The 12,923-nt window shown below is 35.1% G+C and overlaps 2 pseudogenes; both read left to right on the top strand.

Annotated features, from left to right (window-relative positions):
• The first annotated feature begins 8,633 nt into the window (after positions 1-8,633).
• Positions 8,634-9,562, top strand: LOC124229332 (olfactory receptor 4A47-like; annotated as a pseudogene).
• Positions 9,563-12,129: 2,567 nt separating this feature from the next.
• Positions 12,130-12,677, top strand: LOC124229128 (olfactory receptor 4C12-like; annotated as a pseudogene).
• The last annotated feature ends 246 nt before the right edge of the window (positions 12,678-12,923 follow it).

The following is a 12,923-nucleotide window of genomic DNA, read 5'->3' as shown; positions in this document are numbered from 1 at the left end:
TTCCACTGCCGGGTGTTTTTCCAAAGAACATGAAGACACGACTGCATAAAGATAGATGAAACCCTTTGTCCATCGCAGCAATATTGACAATAGGCAATATTGGAAGCAACCTAGGTGCCCATCAAGGGATGAATGGTTAAAGAAGATTTGCTATATATACACAGGGGAATACTACTCAGCCATAAGAAATGATGAAATCCAGCCATTTGTGACATGTCTGGACCTTGAGGCTATTATGCTAAGTGAAATAAGTCAGAGGGAGAAAGTCAAATGTTGTATGATCTCATTCATAAGTAGCAGGTAAAAATGAAAAACAAACACAGAGAGATTGGATTGGTGGTTACCAGAAGGGAAGGGGGTGGGAGGATTGGGAAAGGGGTAATTAGGCACATGTGTCTGATGAAGGATTGTAATTAGTCTTTGGGTAGTGAACATGACGTGATCTACCAGAAATCAAAATATATTATGATGTACACTGAGATTTATATAATGTTATAAACCAATGTTATCCTAATAAAAAAATTAAAACTAAAAGAAAGAAAGGAAAAGTTTTTATTTTAACTTCACTCAGTCGTTCTCCAGTGCTCTTTGTTTATGTAGATCTGAGTTTCTAACCTGTTTAATTTACTTTCTCTCAGAAGAACTTATTTAACATTTCTTGCAGGCAGATCTACTTGTGACAAATTCAATTAATTTTTGATTGTCTAAAAAGATGTATTTTTTCTTTCTGTGTGTAATGTGATGATTTAATATATATACACATTATGAAATGATTATCATGATCAATTTAATTAAAATCTCCTTCAGCTCACATAGTTACAATTTCTTTTGTGTGAGGTGAAAACACTTAAGATCTGCTCTCTTTCCAAATTCCTTTTAAACAATACAATAGTATTAACTATAGTCACCATGTTGTACACCGGGTCCTCAGAACTTATTCATATTTATACGTTTTGAGCAACATCTCCCCATTTCTATGGCTCTACAGCAGCCACCATTCTACACTCTGATTCTATGATTTTGACTACTTTTCTTCTTCATTTTTGAAGGATAATTTCACATGGTACAGAATTTTAGGGTTTTTTTCTCTCTCTCTCTCACTAATTTATTTCACTCCACTCACCCCTTGCTTGCATGGTTTCTGAGGAGAAGTTTGATACAGTTCTTTTCTTTGTTCCTTGTTGTGGTGGTCTCAGCCTATTGATAGTGATTGAGAGTGATAACTCACCCAGGCTCATATTACTTGTAGCAAGTCCCCATGGATATTTGCCCCACTGAGACCAAAGTTGTGGCTGGACCAGGCTTTCTGATTTTTATTATAATTTCAGGACACAGTTCAGCAAAAACCACCAGGGAACTTTAAAGAACAAGATGTATTGCTCAGTGGTCTTGAAGCGTTCATGGCACACTCAAGGGATGCACAGAAAGGTCACAGGTAGAGACAGAGAGAGAGCAGACCTGGGGCTCTGCCTTCAATAGGGTCTGAGGATGGGTATCTAGAGTTCAGTGGTTTCATTATTTACTGGCTAATTTAACATATAATAGTGGGAATTAGGGCATGGGCAGTAAGAAGTGGAGTCTCTCAAGTGGTTAGTTATCTAGGATACTCAGGACTTTCTGAAAGAGGAAACTTCATGTGTAGGGTTGGCCTAATTTCTTATCTGGTTGTTTTCCTAGTAGCTGTGTCACATAACAGGCAATATGTTTATTCAAGATGAATGTCTTTTGAAATGAATACCTTGGCAATCAAATCTTAATTACAAGCACTTACACTACAATCAAAGAGCTTAATGTCAGGTGCTTACACTTCACTCCTCTATAGGTAAGATCTTTCCTCTGGCTTCTTTCAAGACGTTAAAATTTACTTTTGATTTTTTGAAGTTTGAAGACGATACACCCTGGTATAATTTTTTGTTTGTGTTTTGGCATTTATCCTAGGAGGTCTTCTCTGAGTGCCTATGATCCATGGTTTTGTGTCTGATATTAGTTTGGGGGAAACTCTCAGTCATTTTTGCTTCAAATGTTATCTCTGTTCCTTTCATTTTTTTCTTTTTTTCTCATATTTGCAGGACACATATGTTACACATTTTGTAGTTGTCCCATGGTTTTTGGATAATCTGTTCTGGTTTTTTTTTTTTGGTCTTTTTTTTCTTTTTGATTTTCAGTTTTGGAAATTTCTATTGTGATATCCTCAGGCTCAGAGCTTCTTTCTTCAGCCATATCTAGTCTACAAATTAGCCAATCAAAGGCATTCTTGATTTCTGTCACAGTGTTTTTGATCTCTAGCATTTCTTTCAGATTCTTTCTTAGGATTTCTATCTCTTCTCACATTATCCATCTGTACTTACTTGTCTACTTTTTCCTTAAAGCCCTTATTATTAATTATAGTTTAAAAATTTCCTGGTCTAATAACATTTCTTCCATATCTGACTCTGACTCTGATACTTTTTCAGTCTCTTCAAATTGCGTTTTTGTCTTTAGTGTGCATTGTAATTTTTTGTTGAAATGTGGATGTGATGTACTGGGTGAAAAAAACCTGCTAAATACACCTTTAATAGTGCAGTAGTAAGGTATTGAGCAGGGAGAGTGCTCTATAATTCCATCATAAAGTCTCAGTCTTTGGTGAGCCCATGGCCTTGGATTGTGTAGTTCAGCAGTGCTTCTCAGTTCCTCCCCACTCCTCACTTAGGTGGGAAAAGATGGCTAGAAGAGGCTAGAATTGGGTATTTCATTTCCTCAGGGTATATTAGGCACTGATAAAATCACAGCAGGTTAGGCTGCGGTAAAATGGTTTCTCCTGAGGGCAGGCCTTGTTAAGAAGAACAGAGGGCTCTGAGGTATTTAACAAACTCGTTCTTTTCCCACCCCCTGCCAGAAGCAGAGGAATATTTTTCTCCTATACTTACTGTGTGGAATTACTAGAGTTCCTAGAGTTAAAACTCACAAAATTATGGAAAATATCACCCCATGTGATTGGGTCCCCCTGGAGTTTTTGTCTTTGGACTTGTCCACATCAAGCCTCTGGCAATCCATCAGTTACACTTCAGGTTTTCCTATCCTGGCAGTGGTTCCCATGGGGGTTTCTGCTCATGGGTTTCTGCTCTGCTAAGTTGTGATTATCTGTAACTGTCTGTGTCTCTAGTTTTAGGGAGAGTGGTTTGCTCTGTAACCTCATTTCTCTTACAGATCAAGAAGAGTTATTGATTTTTTTAATTTATTCAGCTTTCTACTTATTGTTAGGAGAGTGTAACAATTTCTACTATTCGTCATTAGGAGGGAGTAGTGATTTGCACTACTTGTTGTCAGGAAGGAGTAGCAATTTCTAAGCTCCTTACATGCCAAACTGGAACCAGAAGCCTCCTTACGATATTTTGAAAGAATTTTAAATGAAATCCAAATTCCTTACCAAGAGCTGTACTGCCCAGTATGGTATGGTTCCTGTCCATCTCTTACACCTCAGTTCTTTCCTCTCTATTTCCCGTTCCCCTTCAGGCACAATGATCTTTCTGTGCCTTGAACTTGCCAAACTCTTTTCAAAGTTGGAGCTTTTAACATGTAACAGTACTTCCCATGGTAACAACTTTTCTTCCTTTGGATTTGAGCTTAAATATTACCTTTAAAAAGGGTCTTCTCTGATTACCTTATCCACAATAGTTTCTCCTTCTGATTTTCTGTCACAGTGCCCCTTTGTTGTCTTATTAGCAATGATCACAGTTTATAATTACTTTAAGTTATTCCCCTTTTTATTGTCAGACTCTATTACAAGTGTATAAGATAAATACAGTCAGAATTTTTATCCTGAGTTTTTCCCCTGTTTTTTGTTTTTTGTTTTTTTTTTTTAAGATTTTATTTTTTCCTTTTTCTCCCCAAAGCCCCTCCGATACTTAGTTGTATATTCTTCGTTGTGGGTCCTTCTAGTTGTGGCATGTGGGACGCTGCCTCAGCGTGGTCTGATGAGCAGTGCCATGTCCGCGCCCAGGATTCGAACCAACGAAACACTGGGCCGCCTGCAGCGGAGCGCGTGAACTTAACCACTCGACCACGGGGCCAGCCCCAGTTTTTCCCCTGTTTTATTAACTGCTGTGTACATAGCTCATAGCATAGAATCTGGCACAAAATAGATGCTCAATTTAAAAAAATGAATAATTGGATAAATAACTAATTATTACAACTAACTATAGATAAAATTTTAACATATACAACCCCAACCTTATAGACAGAAAATACTGGATATTAGATAAAAGGAAAGAAAATCTTGTTATGGCAAGATGGGAAATAAGTGACAAATTCATCTTCTTTGGAACAAAATGACAGGGCTGGCATTTTAGTCTCAACTGGCAATATGTCCATAATGATTCTGAGGCTATTTTTTTCTCCTTGTTGCATCCTACTTACATTAGTTATGTGATTGGTCTAACAGGTTTGCTTTTAAATATAGATGTTCTTTTAAAATTTTGTGGAAAATCCCAGTGAGTTTAATTAGACAACAGTCAGTCTTGGACACATTCCAATTGCGGGACTCCATGATGTCATTAGATTGTATAAAATCATCATGATCTTTGCCCATATTAGGTGGAAGATGCTATCTTTTTAAGAACTGATATGTTTATTTCAGGAGATTCTTTATTAGACTTAAACTCTTATATAAAAAAAGCACAAGAAAGTCTTCTCCAATCTCAAGTTTAACTATTGGCCATATCAACACAATAGAGACGGACTAAATGTTTGAGTGACAGTTATTCTTTATTGATGGTACTAGAAAAGAAGTTACTAGAAACAGTCTTTATGGTAAAATAGCTAGTTGCTATCATCTTATGTAGATATAGGAATTGTTTGCATTTTTGATAAATTATACTAATGGGAAACTTTTATTTTTCTTGTGGTACCAAGATTTCTTTGAAATATAGCTACAATGCAAGTAGTAATTTCCTGAACTATTCCAAATTATCTGTATAGAAATTGGGTAGAAAAGGGCATATGTAATAAAATGTATCCTTAAGGAATAATGGGGCTTTTTGCCTTCTGTGGGGAAAGTAGATGGAAGAGGATTTTCCAGCTCTTTATGAGTATGGTTAAAAGTCTTCCTTCAAACTGTGAACAAGCTTCAAAAAGGTAAGACGTTAATAGTTAATAGTAGAAACCAGGCTTTGCAGTTGTGTGAATTTCTTTATTACACAGGAAATTATAATGTTTGAGTTTATAAGAATTGAAAAGTTTAAAAACCTTCTGCTGGCAGTACAGGGAATTTGAAGTACATCAAACTTAGATTCCAATTCCAGATCTGTCACTTAAAATTGTGTAACTTTGGAAAAATTAATTATATTCTGAGTCTCAGTATTTTTAACTATTAAATGGGCATAAAGATCCTTATTATTGTAAACATGATGTGATAAATTAAATATAATTTTACGTATGTACATATTTATATGTATATATGTGTGTATATATATACTTATATATTTGTGTGTGTGTGTATATATATATATATAACATGTATGTATGCATTGACATAGCATCTAATACATAGCTTTGCATAACAAATGAAATGACAGGTGTTCTTGTAATGTTAGCATTTCCTTTCATTAAAATATTTTTATCTATTTCAATGGAAACAACAGAACAAAAATATTTGTTTTCTCACCCTGTTTATTTTTTTTCATTTCAGAGGGATATAAACTTATGATACATGCTGATATGCTTAAATTGATGCTTCATATATTTTATAAAAAATGAAGATTGGTTATTCATGTTGGCCCAAGAACTGTGTTACATATGATTTCTTATATTTTAGCTTTTAAGATGCTTACAAAAACTCAGTAAGTACCTGTCATAATTTCATTTCACATTTATGCAAATTATGACTCAGAGTAGTGACTGTTGCTTTTTTCAAGGAGCTAAAGCTAGATTTAGAGAAATATAATTTACTGGTTTTGAAATTTCTTCCACAACCAGATATTATATATCTATTTTATTAAACATGGGTACTATAGACATTTGTGTAACATAAAACTGTTTATGCATATATAAATGATAATATTTATGTAAAAGTCCAGTACAATAAGGCTTTTTGGCTTTCATGACATATAAACTCGGTCTCATGAGTAAGAAGAGACATTTGTAAGCAGATGTAATAGTCAATTAGTTAAATGTAGACTTCCGCAAGGGAAGATCGATATCACAGAGAAATATGTGGAAAAAAATTAGAAAGTCACTCGTCAGGATTTATATGATACTTATCATGAATATATTAAAACCTTTTTAAAATGAAATCAGAAGTCATCTTATAGCTTTAAGACATATATTTATCTAGAAAAATAGGAGACTGATAGTGAAAAGGTTATACCTCAGTCACCCCCACCATTTCTGTCTTCTGATGATATGATCCTTGGCTTAGACCCTGAGCCTCAGTGAATTATTGGCCACTCTGTGATTCTAGGTATCTGAACAGCATGAAACAATGTATTCAATACACACTTATCAAGTGAATGAATAAGTAATTATTAAACTTAGAATACACTCTTCCACAATATTTGCCATTATTTTAGAGATAAACTGCTTCTGACCTCTGAAATTAGCATCTATGAAAGAGTTCATGAACTACAAAGATGGAAAAACACTTTGGATATTTGAGGAAAAGTATAGAGTCTTAAGCAGAATGAATACGGAGAATCGTTAAGATATGAGTTTGGGGAAATAGCCAGGGTTCTTACTAATGCAGGGGCTTGTCAGCCAAAGTATCCCAGGAGATTGGATTTTGTTGAGTGCAGGATAGATTCACTGTAGGGGTTTTGAACAGGGGAGTGATATGATCTGAATAAGATTTAAAGAGGATCTTTTTTGGGCTGCTTCTTGAGAATAGATTCCCCAAGGCTAGAAGAAAAGCAGACAAACTTGCAGGAGGCTATTGTAGTAGACCATGAAAGTAATGAGTGTGGTGGTAATGACCAAATTTGTAATATATTTTAAAGGGAGCATCAATAGGACTTCTTAAATTTGTCAATAGAAAAATTAAGAATAAAAGACTAAAGGATACGCTCAGATTTAAATTCTGAACAGTAGCATGAAAGAGGGTACCATTGAATTAGATAGGGAACACTTAGGAAATAGGTTTGTTATAGAATATTAAACATTTAGCTTTATACTAAATTTATACCATTAGATAGAGATACCAATTAGAAAGTTTCATATCCAAGTTTGAAAACTAGGAGAGAGATAGGGGATTTAGGCACCCAATTTTAGAGTGCTGTAGCATTTGTAGTTCAGGAAAAGGAGGATCTGAGTAAACACACTAAGAAAGAAGTTTTAGTGAATTGGTAGACTATCTGGGTTAGTGATAGTTATTGGATAAAACACTATGTCAGATGACATATTTAAGGTTCCATCATGTACTCCTAAAATTCGTATATTGATGTCCTAACCCCCAGTGCCTCAGAATGTGACTTTATTTAGGGATAGGTTCTTTAGAGAGGTAATGAAGTTAACATAAGATCATCAGGATGGCCACTAATCCAACATGACTGATGTTTTTTATTTAAAGGGGAAATTGGGATGCAGCTATGCTTAGAGGGGGACCACCCTATGAACATAAAAATGGTCATCTACAAGCCAAGAAAAGAGGCCCAGAACAGCTCCTTCCCTCGCCATCTTTAGAAGGAAGCAACACTGCCAATACCTTGAATTTGAATTTCTAGCATCCAGAATGGTGAGATGATAAGTTTCTATTGTTTAGGCTGCTCAGTTTTTGCTACTTTGTTATGGCAGCTCTAGCAAACTATTAAAGATTTAGTACTGAGAAGTGGAGATGCTCCTGCAATAAATTCCAAAAAATGTTCATGTAGCTTTGGTATTGGATAATGGGTATATGCTGACAGAAAAAGCCTATGCCTTGTGAGACTGTTGGTAGAAATATGGACATCAAAAGTTGAATCTAGTGAGGCCTCAGGAAGGACAGAAGAATGCTATAGAAAAAAATTATAATCTGAGAGAATACATATATCATCATAACAGAATGTTGCTAGAAATGTGAATTTTAAAGCTGAAGTCTCAATTGGAAATGAACATCTTTTTAGAAACTGGAGGAAGGGCAATTATTGTTATAGAGTTGTAGCCCTAGCAACTAGTACAGTGACCTTTAGTCTATAGGCTTCCATTCATAATTTATACTACTGACTTTGAATATGTAAATTATCTTAAGTGATTCTTAAGTTTTCCACTTTTGTGATGTTATACACGGTGCATCATTTTATGGAATTCCCTTCCCGTTCTCTCTTGTCCTCTCACATCTCCCTTAAAACTCATCTGAAGCATCACTTCCTCTGGGAAGCATTCCAAGATCCCAGTTTGACTTAAATGTTCTTGAGTACAACATGAATATACTTATAATCATATTTATTACATTGGTCTTTAATTGTCTCACCCCATGATTATATGTCAAATCACTGAGAGTAGGGAACCAGTCTTATTCAACATGGTAAAACCAATATCTATGGCAAATTGTTTGACACAAATATATCCCTCATAATGATTCCTTGATTGTATGAATAAATAAAACATTAATCTTAAATACTTTTAAAGGTATGTTTTCATGTTTTATAGGTAAACTAATAACTGAAATCAGCTTTGATAAAGAATAGATGGAACCAAGGAGGAATGTGACTTATTTTGTCCTCTTGGGCCTCACAGAAAATCCAAAGGAGCAGAAAGTCCTTTCTGTTTTGTTTTTGCTCTTCTATATTTTGACCATGGTAGGCACTTTCTCATTGTCATGACTGTAACTTTTAGTAAGACTCTGAGATCACCCATGTACTTCTTTCTCGCTAGCCTATCACTTATGGATGTCATTTATTCTTCAGTCATTTCCCCCAAACTGATTTCAGACTTGTACTTTGGGGAAAATACCATATGCTTCAAATTTTGTATGATCCAGCTGTTTACAGGGCACTTTTTTGGTGGATCAGAGATCTTTCTTCTGTTGGTGATGGCCTATGACCGCTATGTCGCTATTTGTAAGCCCTTGCATTATTTAGTTATCATGAGGCAATGGGTGTGTGTTATGCTGCTAGTAGTGTGTTGAGTTGGAGGTTTTCTTCACTCAGTAATGCAACTTAGTGCTATTTACAGACTTCCATTCTGTGGCCCCAATATCATTGATCACTTTATCTGTGACATGTACCCTTTATTGAAACTCACCTGTACTGACACATATGTCATTGGCCTCTTAGTGGTGGTCAATGGAGGGCTGATCTGCATTATTGTGTTTCTGCTCTTACTCATCTCTTATGGTGTCATCTTGAACTCTCTAAAGAACATTAGTTAGGAAGGGAGGCGGAAAGCCCTCCAGACCTGTGGCTCCCATATCGTTGTACTTGTCTTCCTCTTTGTTCCCTGTATTTTCATGTATGCAAGACCTGCTAAGACCTTCCCTATTGACAAATCATTGAGTGTGTTTTATATGGTCATAACCCCCATGTTGAATCCACTAATATATACTCTAAGAAATTCAGACATGACTAATGCTATGAAGAAGCTCTGGAGAAGAAACATCATATCTCATATTAAATAAGTTTATCATTCATGATGAAGAGAGTCATTTGACTTTAGGACTGGTCTCCTTGGAACCCAAGAGTCTTTGAACTGATTCACCCATCCCTTTCCTTTAAAGCATTTATCATAATTATAATAAAGAATTAAGTGTATGATTAGGTTATAGCAGAGTCTCTCTGCTATAATACCAGCTCTATAATGTCTTTTCACCTCACCCAGAACCATGTAAGGCATGTATAGACGGGAGTCAATAAATAATATGTAATGAATGAAATTTTTATAGTTACACTGATTTTTAATCAATTTATGCATTTCTATTTTTACTTTGAGAGAGTTTTATTTTTTGGTTAGATTCTTGTCTTTTTTATTATTTTACTAGTTAAAACATCTAATAGTATATAGAATATCCTATTTATTTAATTTCAGTTGCAATATATATAAAATATTTAGAATGTAACTTTTATGCTTTTTAAAATAAATTGAAATTGCAATATAGTACAATAATAATATAAAAATATAAACCACATGAAATTATATAAGTGAAAAATAAATGTCTATTCCATCCTTCATTAATGCTCCCCAGTGTTCCTCCCCTGAGTAGTCATAAAAGACTGTGTCTTAAGGTTCTCCAAGTATTAATCTTTGCAAATGCAAGCATATTTATATATGTGTGTGTGTATGTCTGTACCTAAATACTTATACTGTACTACTCAACATCTTGCAGATATTTCCATACAAATCCATATAGATATAACTCATTCTTAGCTATTTTCATACTCTGTGATATTCCCTTATAATAATACTAGAATTAATGTATCCAGTATTCTCCATATTATTTCTGATCTTTTTCTGTGACATATAATTCTGTAATATATATATACATGTTTTTCATATGTGTTCCTAGAATCCTTACGTTCTAGAAGTAGAATTTTGTGCCTAGGGTATATGTATGTAAAATGTTGGCATTCATAATTACTGCCAAAATGCCATCCATGAGGTTGTACCAAGTACACTTCCGCCCACAGTCTTTGAGACTGCCTGTTTGTCCACATTCTCAATAACCAGTGCTCAGTAAGCATTTATGCTATATAACAATCTAATTCATTAAAGAAATTATAATTAGTGTACTTTAACTGAAAAAATTTAAATATAATTGATGTAAGCATCTTTTCACATATTTAAAGTTATTTGAATGTCTTTATCATTGAATTGTCTATAAATGTTTTTTAATTTATTTTCTTTGATTGGTGGTCTTTTCCATACTAATTTTTATAAGGAATTATATGCCAAGGAAATGATCTCTTTTATATACTATTTTTCTGATTTGTAATTTGATTTTCACTTTCTTATGCTATGCAGAATTGTTTTTTACCATGTAGAGTTTTTTAGTGTTTACCTAGTCAGATTTATGATTTTTTTGGGTTTTTGTATCTTCCTCAAAATATTTCTCTCCTGGGGCTGGCCCTGTGGCCGAGTGGTTAAGTTCACTCACTCTGCTACAGGTGGCCCAGTGTTTCATCAGTTCAAATCCTGGGCATAGACATGCTATTGCTCATCCAGTCACGCTGAGGCGGCATCCCACATGTCACAACTAGAAGGACCCACAACTAAGAATATACAACTATGTTCCAGGGTGCTTTGGGGAGAAAAAGGAAACAAACAAAATCTTTAAAAGAAAATATTTATCTCTCTTCATCCTAACCATAATATTCTTCCAAATTTTTTTAGAAGTTATAGTTTTAGCCTTTTTTGGTGGGTTTTTTTTTTTTTTGAGGAAGATTAGCCCTGAGCTAACTGCTGCCAATCCTCCTCTTTTCGCTGAGGAAGACTGGCCCTGAGCTAACATCCGTGCCCATCTTCCTCTACTTTATATGTGGGATGCCTACCACAGCATGGTGTGCCAAGCAGTGCCATGTTCGCCCCTGGGATACAAACTGGTAAACCCCGAGCCGCCAAAATGGAACTTGCTCACTTAACTGCTGAGCCACTGGGCCAGCCCGCATTTTTTTGGTTTTATATGAAATTTTTGATCCATCTGGTATTTATTTTGATATCATGAGTTAAAAAGGAATTGTTTTATTGTTTCCTAAATGAACTATTTTTAGTTGCATAATTATCTTCTCACCACTGATTTGAAATCCCAATTTTATTGTATTCTAAAGTCCTATAGATATTTGGGTGCAATTTAGAACCCTATTCTGTTTCATTGATCTCTGCAGTTATGTACCATTTAATACACAAAATAATTGCATTTCTTCTATAATACATTTTGATATTCAATAAGCCTGATACTCCCTTATTACCCTTCTTTTTCAGAATTATGCCTGTTACTGCATATTTTTATCAAATTAAATTTATCATAAGCTAGGCTAATCACATTAAAAAGTTCTGTTATTTTCAAAGTGTTTGGATTTAGGAAGATGAATTTAGCAAGAGTTTACTTGTTTAGATATTTGAGAATTCCAATCCATGAGGATGGTAAATGTTTACATTCAGTCTTTTTCATGCTCCTCAGTGGCGCTTCACATTGTTTTTCTGTGCTACTTATCCCTTATAGACGGTTGGTTTTCTTTCCCGACTCTGAAAATGCTAGCTAACACTCTGGCTGTAGGGAAAACCATCTCTTTCAGGAAGTGTATGATGTAAGCATTTGATGAGCATCTTTTGGTGCTGCTGAGGTTGTTTTGCTGATGGAGGTGGTCTGTGGCCACTATGTGACGTTCTGCAGTACAAACCATCATAAATAGCTATAGTTGTGGCCATCTCATGGGAGTTACCTGGGCTGGAGGATTTATTCATGCAACATTTCACATTCTCTTCATAGTCTGGCTACCCTTTTGTGGTCCCAATGTCATAGATCACTTCATGTGTGACCTGAACTCTGTTGAAACTCATCTACATGGACACTCATATCCTTGGTCTCTTTGTTGCTGCCAACAGAGCGTTCGTCTTCTCATTAAACTTTCTCCTCTACATGGTCTCCTATGTGATCACTATATACACTGAATTATCACGGCTTGTTTGGTAGGGGCAAAGCCTTCTCCACCAGTGTCTCTTACATCACTGTGGTCATTTCATTCTTTGTGTTCTGCATATTTGTGTATGTGTCCAATGACCACCTTTTCCATCATTAAGCTGTAGCTATGTTGTGTACCATGGTAAGTCTTATGTTAACTCCTTCAATCTACACCTTCAGAAATTCATGGTGAAAAATGCTGTGAAGAAGCTCAGAGTCACAAGGTGACTCCAATAGAGAAATAGTCAAAATATAAAATAACGTTATCACTTAAATGTTGAAGAATTGAAAAAATATAATTTCTATTGTTCAGGGCAAAGTGAACACTATTTTTCAAAATTGTGTTGACTGGTGCATAGGTACT

This window comes from Equus quagga, chromosome 17, assembly GCF_021613505.1.
Source record: "Equus quagga isolate Etosha38 chromosome 17, UCLA_HA_Equagga_1.0, whole genome shotgun sequence".
Taxonomy (NCBI): domain Eukaryota; kingdom Metazoa; phylum Chordata; class Mammalia; order Perissodactyla; family Equidae; genus Equus; species Equus quagga.
Note: the sequence above shows the minus strand (reverse complement) of the source record. Positions and strands in the feature narration are given on the sequence as shown.